This window comes from Thermobia domestica, chromosome 2 (genome assembly GCF_964235325.1).
Source record: "Thermobia domestica chromosome 2, izTheDome1.hap1.1, whole genome shotgun sequence".
Taxonomy (NCBI): Eukaryota; Metazoa; Arthropoda; class Insecta; order Zygentoma; family Lepismatidae; genus Thermobia; species Thermobia domestica.
Window position 1 is genome coordinate 10,301,611 of NC_137455.1, and position 11,609 is coordinate 10,313,219.

The following is an 11,609-nucleotide window of genomic DNA, read 5'->3' on the forward strand; positions in this document are numbered from 1 at the left end:
TACATAAACTGAGAAAATTTTACAATATGGACAAACGAATATATTTTCCGCCAAAAACTTACGTTATCAAAAGCAAGGTGTGGGGAACGAATTTCGCACTCATTTGTTAATCCGCTATTAAAATGCTTTAGACGGTCCAGTACGGGGTGTTTAGTTCTTCGGAAACCTCTCGAATACTGTAGTTATTCGCCTATCTGAACGAACAATTTTTGCCACTTTTTGCACGTTTTCTTCTATTTTTGAGGTTAATGGACGTCCCGAACGTTACTCGTCTTCTACTGACTTATTTCCTCTTTTAAATCGCTCATACTACTTATAAACAGTCTTCACAGTTACAGAATCAATTTCAACATTTCATGCGCTTGGCACGTTTTTGCAGATTGAAAGACATTAACGTTCACGCGTTATTCGAAATCCATGATGTGCGACAGCACGGTAAACACAACCTCACTGTAGCGCCTCTGGATGCTCACTGACAAATCAGAACGTGTTCCAACTTGACGCTACCTGTCTCAACGGATCAGGCTATCGGACAAATTACATTAAATGGTTTTAGCGTCAGTAATTTCTACTAAAAAAATTCATTAAATAGAGCTACGGGCATGTCCTCTATTACAGACACACATTTTATAGTGCCCTCTTCGAATCGGACGATGTATATGGGGCAGGGTTGTTGGAATTTTCTCCAGCCCAAAATCCTTGTTTTGTTTGGGAGGGAAGGGGGGGGGGGGATTAAACCCACAATAAAACCCAAAAAAGCCCACCTCAAAAAATATACTTCAAAACTTGGATTGAAATAATAACCTTAATATGATTATAATTACTTTCTTTAATCGTACTTGTTAGTGTACGCCTAGTTTCAAAATTGGCTTAAAATATGTATTTACCACCAGAATAGAATACCATTGAGAACAAACAAAACAAAGTTTGGGAATCATTCATAATGAATTTTGTTTACGCTCGATCAAATTCACTGTAACGCTGTTCAATTGTAATCTATGGAAAGAATCTTGCTTGTGTGCGCAAGACGTAAAAACGGTTAAACTGTTTGGAATGAATTTTTGGATGCATTTATCACGTATTTCGTATTAGGTTTTTAATCAGGTTATTTTGATTAAAATGCTTGTTCTATGGGGAAGGGGGTGAGGATCAAAATCTATGCGCAAATCTTAATATCTCATGATTCAGTCAAGTTAGGAAAATGACATTTTTTTTTTTTTATGTAAACTTCCCACTAAAAGTGAATGGAGCTGTGTCCCAGTGTTTTTGAGAGTTTCTCAATGTTTTAAGTGGGGAAGGGTAGCAAATTCTAAACTTTGATAGCAATGTTGCCTGTTGTTTTTGATTGCATCAAACGGGGAAACGGTTAAACAGTTTCAAATAAATTTTTGAACAAACAATAGTTAGTACCTGCCCTGACCTGGGATTTTTATATTACTTTAGGAGGAGTAGAGTAGAGGAAGTACAAAATTCATGAATGAAAAAAAAAAAACAAAAAAAAAAAAACGGTATGTCACGAGCCCGCCAAGTTAGGAAGATGAAACTCGGTGATTTTCCATAATTCGTTTGCTCACAGTGAAAGCGATGTGGGATGTGGCGTGAGGGCGCATCACGGGGAAACGGTTGAACAGTTTGAAATGGACTTTGGAACATAGTTCACTATTTATTTATTTATTTATTGTATTACTTTGATTAAAGGGCACATCGTAATGAAAGTAAAGGGGGTTCAAATTTTCAGTCAAAATTACAGTATGTTGTAAGCACGTCAAGTTAGGAAGATTAAATTCCGTATATAAACATCTCACTAAAAATAAGGGGACACACCATTTCTTGTTTTCGAAAATTTCAATTTTAAGGGAAGATAGAGGGTGTTTTCTATTCTTTATTTCTTCACATTCAAATCGACGACGTCTGTTGTTTGTGATCGCGTCACGGAAAGTGGTTGAACAGCTTGAAATGAATTTTAGAACATAGTTAGTACCTCCCTCAACCTGGGATTTTATCATGTAACTTTCCTTAAAGTGTGTATCCTAAGGCAGAAGGGGTTTAAAATTCATGCCAGAAATAGAATATCTTACTACACTTTCATTTATGTGCGTATCCTAAGGGGAAGAGGCGGCTCAAACTAATTGTTCCTGTGCAAAGAACGAGCACTTCAGGTAGTATTCAATCAAAAGTAATACGACGGCTACGTTTCCTTTGTTTTTGTTACATATTAATGTATTAATATAAACAGATAAAATGTTTTTCTCCATATGTCAGTTAATTACAGGGACACGCTTCACTTGAAAAAGGAAATTTCAAAAATATTCATCTATCTTCTCAACACTAATGGCAATCAGATTGTGGAACTACCAAATTCTTGAGTATCTGATGGAGTGTTTGAAGCACAGTACAATTATTGTATGTCACAAAACTCTTTTAATCGTACAATCTATTGTAAGAAACCAAATTGGCAACTGAAAATGACAAAAATCCATTTCTAACATTTCAGCTCCAAAAAAAAGACTTGCTACTTCTCTTAGAAAAATAACATCCATTCGATAAAGCCATTTATCATCTCTGGCTTCTGAACTTGAGATACTATCCCAGTATTTGCCTGGCGTATTTTGAGTGAAACTCAGGACGGCTGAGTCAGGGATTGGAATCATATGTGTAAGAGAGGATTTTATACCTATTCTGTATTACATAAAATTATGCACCTCTTCGTTACTCTAGAAATTTGTGTACTTCCTTCTTTCTAGAAATCGAGTGTTAATGGTGCAGAAAAAAATATTATAAAATTTCGAAAATGAATGTTTCTAGCCTGGTTATCGCGCTTCTCTGAACCCCCCACACACACTTAAGAGCCTGCCTTACTAAAAATTTACAAAATTTACCATTTGTCTTTTGCTTGCTTATTCATAAGTGAGAGGAGATAATAAAATGTAACTTACTACAATCATAGATGATGTTATTCTACAACAGAAAATATGGCCCTTAAGAATTTTCAGTGTTGCCATCCATAGAAATTACAGTGTTGCCAGAATAACAATTCCCTAAAATCTAAGTTAAAACAGCGACTAGAGGAACGAACTGAACTGCATTTCATTACATATCGTGTTGTTTTGGTTTGCTGGGAACTACTTTTTAAATAACGTTATTATTTAATTTTAATAACTGTATGTTAAAACTATTTTGCTTATTACAAACTAAATACAGCTCTTATTTAAAAAGTAGTTCACAGCAAACCAAAACAACATTATACATAATCAAATGCAGTGGAGTTCGTTCCCCTAGTCGCAGCCTTAACTAAGATTTTAGGGGAATTATAATTCTGGCAACACTGTAATTTCTATGGATAGTAACACTGAAAATTCTTCAGGTTCATATTTTCTGTTGTAGAATAACATGATCTACGATTGTGGTAAGTTGCATTTTATTATCTCCTTTCACTTATGAATAAATAACCAAAAGAAAAATGGGAAATTTTGTATCATTTTTAGTAAGGCAGGCTCTTAAGAAACAATACGTATATTTAGTGATTGCTTGAGACCTATGTGACTGAATCGAGCAATAATGTGCCAATACCTTGCTTGCATCAATGGCAATAACACTTTACAGACACGAAAAGCTGGCACGTTGGCCTTGAAGGGTTAAACGAGAATTACTAACCGAAGCTTTCAAAAAAACACTAATTTTATTTTACAGGTTCTTAGAACATACCTTAAGGTTCAATTTAAAAAAAAAAAAAAAAAGCGACAAGGTAATTGGTCCGCCTCACAGCGATAATGCACATTACGTAAAATTAGAAATCTATATATATAAAAGAGAACGCACAAAATCCTTTGTCCGCTCATCACGCTAATACGGCTGAACCGATTTCTTTCATTTTTGGGGGGTTGTTAGGATTTGGACCCTAGATGGTTTTTATCATATTACTTTAATTTTCAATTACCAGTGTCTTGAGATAATTGACCAATCAGGTGTCAATACGTACAAAAAATCCTTTGTCCGCTCATCACGCTAATACGGCTGAACCGATTTCTTTCATTTTTGGGGGGTTGTTAGGATGTGGACCCTAGATGGTTTTTATCATATCACTTTAATTTTCAATTACCAGTGTCTTGAGATAATTGACCATTCAGGTGTCCATACGTACAAATCCTTTGTTATTAGTTCATCATAGGTATAAAAATAAACGTATTTATATGCAACCCGCATGACCCTGTGACTCGGCGGGTTAACATAACTGACAGGCGCTATAAATCACTTGAAAGCGAAAAAGTAAAAATTATCTAAGTAACAAAGTTTATTGCGTTCTGGGATGACCGCAGCGAAGCGGGGCGGGTTGGGGTGACCGCAGCGAAGCGGGGCGGGTTAACATAAATGACAGGCGATATAATGTTAACATTAGTGCAATCTTCTATGGTTTTTATCATATCACTTGAAAGCGAAAAAGTAAAAATTATCTAAGTAACAAAGTTTATTGCGTTCCGGGGTGACCGCAGCGAAGCGGGGTGAACGCTGCTAGTTTACATAAAAAATAACTATTTTGAGGTGCAAGGGTGCATTTCTCACCCTTAATATATAGCAATTTTATTTTATTTATTTGTTTTTTAAAACTACAGACTTACTTAAACTTCGGGTAGAAATTTCCAAGTGATACATTGCGTAGATACTGAAGTATGATTTTTTGTATTAAGCTCTACGAAATAGTAGATGGCCTCGAGGACGACCGGGATGCCTGAAATTCTGAAACTTTGGACTAGTATTTTTCACAAACTGTTAGGATTTCAGAAGAAAAAAATTTACAGGTCTTAATACCATAATAGTGTTAACAAATACGCGAAGTTTCATTAAAATCTGAATCGGTGAGTGACATTTCGGACTTTTTCTGGGTGATTTGACGTGAAATGAGGCTCCAATTGAGGCACCAACCACTCATTAAGCATCTCCAGATAAGAATGTCCATAACATTGTCTTCGAAGTACAATTAGGGGTACGCCCACTCCCGGACCACGCTGTATTTCCAGTATTGCAAATTTATATATGAGTGATTCCATTTTAAATCGTCCAGGGTGGTCCACACGACTGTCTGAGATTTAGTTTATTTTTTAAAATAAGAAACTACATACAAAATTATTAGACCCATATTTTTTCTTTTTGCTGAAAAAAAAATTTCGATATACAACCTTCCAAAATGGCTGCCCTCCTCTCGGATTGCTCGAAAAACTGAAAAGCATGTCTAATTAAAAATTTTATTATAGAGAAACGAATGTCCTTAGTAACATAATCGCAATAGCAGGAAGATGTATGTTTCGGTGGAGGGCCAAAACTCGTCTATTGGTTCAATAGGAATCGCACAATTCATTCGCAATGTTGCCAACTTTCGTTAACTTTTTGCTAACTTTTTTTTTCTGTCCTCACGAGCAATATCAATCATCTACTTCTAGCATCGAAATCTACTCCATAAGGTCTCTTGAAAATATAAAGGTCTTACGTTTCTGATTATTACATTCTACGTTATAGCATGATGAAAAGCTGAAAATTTCATTAAGACGCAATTTTCTCAAAAACCCCACCTTTTAAAAATCTGAATTTTTTACATGTACTGGAGAAGTACCTAAGTATTTAATATTTAACCGTTCATGCAGCTGAAGCCCCTAACATTCGCAATTAATTATTGAAATTTCGATTTTTGTACTGGAAATGTAAATATTTCCTATGGGCATTTAGATCCTATACACAGGCGAATTGAAAGGGAGTATGAAAATTTTGAGACATGAATCCTGATATCAAATCCAGTAGAAAAGTTCCTATAAACATAAATCGAATTCCTCTTCGTTTTCGAGTTACAGGTTTCCAACTCGGGACCCAAAATCGGTTCGCGACAATGGAAAATAAAATATAAATTTCGCGTTAAATCTGAAACTGTGTGTTAAAGATTTGATAAAGTTCAGAAAGTTGATTTGTATCAATATGATAATTTTTACGTGGGTTGCAATTCGGTTGTTAGTGTTGCCAACTTGGTAGAACTTTTGTTTCCAAATGACACTACGTGGATTTTATTTGATATTTGGTATTCATTAATAATTGTAAACATCACATGAAGCACAATTTTGCCCACATCACCACAGTTTTCGAAAACTTACATGTATTTCATTAAAAAGTTTTATCTCGTGCGTTATTGATAATTTGCGTGATTCGGTGTCGTGAACATCATCCTAGTCTTCTCTGGAACAATGAAAATTGTTTTGACTGGTAACATGACACTGTAGTGCACTAATTACAGTGTTTGTGTGAATTATAATGGAATACAGTAAGAACCGTATTAAATGTGTTGATTATGCTAAAAGCCATAAGAGGATTGTGCACAGAAAGAATTCTAGACAAAAATTTTATCTTGCGGTAAAATATATGGATTGCGTACAGCGTGTCTGCCCAGACGTAATATTAGGGGAGGATTATTATTTGTGTTCTGTACACAAGGCGATTTGAAAGGCAGTATGAAAAATTTTGAGGTGAATCTTTCACCGTAGTCTAGGTTTCACCGATAACGGCCGTTTTAATGGCGACACATTCATGTTTAGCATGTTAACTGTGTGGTTAATAGTTTCCAAATCTATATTCAGAGGAACAAATTCTTTATCTTGCTGGTGCATAATTTCATATTTACACCTTCTTCCGTGGTCACCAATATCTCACACACATTCACGTCCTTCACGGTAAAAATTCAAAGCACCCTTTATACAAATAATCATCCACTCCTAGTACTACGTTTTGGCAGACGCACTGTACGCAATACAAATGTTTTACCGCAAGATAAAATTTTTGTCGAGAATTCTTTCGTACACAATCCCCTTATGCCTTTTAGAATAATCAACACATTTAATAGGTCCTTACTGTAATAGGACTTCTCATTGTTATTCACACAAACACTAACTAGTGCACTACAATATCATGTTACCAATGAAAACAATTTTCATGGATCCAGAGAACACCAGGACGATGTTCACACCACCGAATCATGTAATAAACTGTTTCGCGGTTGCAGCAGAACTTCTTGAACAAGTTCGAACTTGATACGTGGAGTTACGAGAGGTTTTGCAATAATAAAAAATAAATTTTCTTCTTCTTTTTATTATTATTATTATTATTACAACTTACACAGACGTAGTTTTTATTCGACATTTTGGTTTTACTAATGATGGCAAACATCAAGTGAAATTCACACTTAATGTTGCAAACTATCAATAACGCACGAGATAATACCTTTTAATGAAATACATGTAAGTTTTCGAAAACTGTGGTGATGTGGGGAAAATTGTGCTTCATGTGATGTTTACAATCATTAATAAATACCAAATATCAAATAAAAACCAGGTAGTGTCATTTGGAAACAAATAAAAGTTCTACCAAGATGGCAACACTGACAACCGAATTGCAACCCACGTAAAAATTATCATATTGATACAAATCAACTTTCTGAACTTCATCATAACTTTAACACACAGTTCTGATTTAATGCGAAATTTATATTTTATTTTCCATTGTCGCGAACCGATTTTGGGTCCCGAGTTTGAAACCCTGTAACTCGAAATCGAAGAGGAATTCGACTTATGTTTATAGGAACTTTTCTACTGGATCTGATGTCAGGATTCATGTCTCAAAATTTTCATACTCCCTTTCAAATCACCATGCGTATAGAGCTTACATGCCCAAAGGAAATATTCATATTCCAAGTACAAAAATCGAAATTTCAATAATTAATTGGGAATGTTAGGGGCTGCAGCCGCATGAACGGTTAACGGATATTAAATACTTAGGTACTTCTCCAATACATGTAAAAAAATTCAGATTTTTAAAAGGTGGGTTTTTTGAGAAAATGGCGTCCAAACATGGCGTCTTAATGAAATTTTCAGCTTTCCATCATGCTATAACGTGGAATGTAATAATCAGAAACGTACAGATGGTGATCAGAAAAATGGAAACACCTGTAGTTGGCAACACGTCAGATGTATGGGTTGGCAGTGGTGTCGTGGCGCCCGCAGCGCCGGACCGCTGGTGGTGGTGTGTTAGGTCGGTCTCCATACTTCGTCAGGCGCAGTGTCCAGTGGCTGCAGCAGACGGAGGTAGTGTAAAATGGGAGACCTCGCAGATTTTCAAAGAGGGCAAATTGTTGGTGCGCGGTTATGTGGAGTGAGTGTGACGGCAGTGGCTACTGTGTTAGGTGTGTCGCGTGGGACAGTGTCGAAGGTTATAACGGCCTACACAACACACGGGAAAACCACATCGGGGAAGCAGAACAGTGGGCGGAAGAAAATCATGAGTGACAGGTTACGTCGGGTATTAAAGCGCATTGTCAAGCAGAACCGTCGTGCCACTGCGGAGGAACTCAATCAGCACCTCCCCCACCCTGTTTCGACAATCACAGTCCGCCGCGAATTACATGAATGAACTTACGGGGTCGTGTTGCACGGGCCAAACCGCTCATCAGGGACCGTAATGCTTTCGCACGCCGCAAATGGTGCCGCGACCATGCAACTTAGACCGTTGAGGACTGGAAACGTGTGATATGGTCGGATAAGTCATCCTTCACCCTATTCCCAATCACGGGCCGTGTTTATGTGTGGAGAACGCCCAAAGAAGCTTATGATCTGCAATGTCTCCGCCCAACTGTGAAACATGGCGGCGGCTCGGTGATGCTGTGGGCCGCCATATCATGGTTTTCATTGGGTCCTGTGGTCACACTTACCAGACGAATCACTGCCAAAGATTATGTCACAATTTTAGGAGACCACTTGCATCCTATGGTCCGGATGTTGTTCCCGGACAATGACGCCATCTTCCAGGATGATAATGCACCCATTCACACAGCTGGCGTTGTTGCAGCGTGGTTTGAGGAACATCGGGATGAAGTTCAACACCTCCCCTGGCCCGCCCAATCCCCAGATCTCAACATAATTGAACATCTGTGATCCGTCTTGGAAACACGACTCCGGCGACGATTTCCACCTCCATCCTCTCTCACAAAACTGGCCGATGCCCTGCACGAGGAATGGTAAAATTCCACTTGCTACCATTCACCACCTCTATGCCTCCATCCCACGTCGCATCAAGGCTGTTCTGAAGGCGAAAGGTGGCCCGACACCATATTAATCTGGTAAGTTGCAATTTCGTTCAGGTGTTTCCATTTTTCTGATCACCATCTGTAAGTCCTTTATATTTTCAAGAGACCTTATGGAGTAGATTTCGATGCTAGAAGTAGATGGTTGATGTTGCACGTAAGGACAGAAAAAAAAATGTTTGAAGTTAGCAAAAACTTCACGAAAGTTGGCAACATTGCACGATTCCTATTGGACCAATAGACGAATTTTGGCCCTCCACCGAAACATACAACTTTATACTCTTCCTGCTATTGCGATTATGTTACTAAGTACACTCGTTTCTCTACAATAAAATTTTTAATTTGACATGTTTTTCAGTTTTTCGAGCAATCCGAGAGGACAGCCATTTTGGAAGGCTGTATATCGAAGGAAACATTTTTTTCAGCAAAAAGAAAACATATGGGTCTAATAATATTGCATGTAGATCCCATATAAAAAAAATAAATGAAATCTGAGACTATGATGGGGACCAATTGTAGTTTGCCTGGACGATTTTAAATGGAATCGGTCATATATAAAATAATTTGTTTGAGTACTTAATGACAATTTATAATGTACACTCAATTTAGAATTTGAAGCAATTGTAAATAAAATACAGAACAATCAAATGTGCTCAATGGGAAATTAAAATAAGCAGAGTAATAAAAAAGAAAAATCAATATTTTTGCTTTTATTTGTTTAATGAACGCCAGATAGTTGCATATTATCATTCGGCATTTAATTTATTGTATTCAATTAGTTTGAAAGTATCATGTGTAAAAATATCTTCCACGACACATTTACGTTTTTTGTTATATGTGCTAATAAGTAAAATGTTTTAATATACAGGGTGGACAATTTATCTGGAACATCCGTGAAAACTGAGAAACCAGAAGAGAAAGAACTTTGGATATTATGGGGATCCTATAACTTGTTTTGAATGAATAACAACGAAGTTACGAGGATTTGAAAATTTGATTTTTTTCGAAAGCCTTTATTTTGAAAAAATGCCTAGATAAGTATCATATCTAGTTACTTGTGTGGTTTGCAATGGATGTGTAAATTATGTTGCCGTTTACAGCACTTCGATATCTCAAACCGTTCCGGAAATATGATCAACATTGCTGAAGTTTGTAACACTGCTTAAATCATGTCATTACGAGTACTAAAAGTTATTCCTGCAATGCTATAAAAGAGAAGGAAAATAATAATCAGTTTAAATGTCCAGAAATACCCATTTTCAGCAGTGTTGCGAACTTCAGCAATGTTTATATCATCTCCGGAACGATTTAAGATACCGAAGTGCTGTAAACGACAAAATGATTTGTTTGTCAATTCCAAGCCACATAAGTAATTATATATGATACTTACGTAAGCATGTTTTCGAAATAAAATCTTTCCAAAAATTGAAATTTTCAAGCCCTTGTAACTTCGTTGCTACACAAGTCATACCATGACAATAGTATCCAATGCTAAGGTACTTCCGATGTGCAGTCTTGTCCATCTCTGTTGTACTGTGTGTGAGATAGAGGCTTCCAAAGTTTGGATGTTTATATTATAAAATCCTTAGTTTGCAACACTAAATAATAAATGTAGTATTTTAAGTTTTCGTTTAACATGATTTCAAATATGTAATAATCTGGCATAGTGCCATTTGAAAAAATATAACTTCATACTGGGATGGCAATACTGTTCACTACGTGGTGGTGTTTAATACTAAAACGATGTCCCCCTCCTTATAGTTGCTTCGTACAAGGTTTCGCTTTTCTCCCTCTTCTGGTTTCTCCATTATCACGGACGTTCCAGATAAATTGTCCAGCCTGTATATACACAGCAGGTCCCTGATCTATTATTCATCACCGTTATGCCCTATGTAATAACATCTAGTGTCTCGTCTTAGATTCTAGTACTGAAATATTCATTGTAGTTTTAAAAAATTACGATTAATTTGCTGTTTTGACGATTAATACTATCGAAAGAACGTTTGTATATCTGTATTTGGGCTGCCTACTCAGGGTCATCTTGTGAGGTGTTATGGTTGAAATTACATAATTTGTGTACATGAGTCGACGACACAGAGTTAAAAGGATGGATGACTTAACTCCAAATATAGTGTAAATGTAGCTATGGTGATCATCTAATCAATGTTATGAATACTGTCTTCAGAGACAGACAGCCGTTCTGTATAGATGTGAAACTGAGCCATGGATGTAATGTTCCCGAGAATCAGTGGACGCTCTGAATTCTGCTTCCTTTTACCTTGACTCTTACACTATTGTCTTTAGTAGGGTTCTTCTGTCAACTGCCGCAGCCCAAGGCGAATTTGAAGATTCTGAACGCCCACTTGCACACATCCTGAAGAAAATAAAACTCTTGTTAACTTCTCGCCCTTGTCCGTTCACCTAGTGATTCCAGAAGATTGATCTGCATTTTAATGGACCGCTCGTCCATGGTTGTGAGAAGAGACATCTTGCGGAGAGA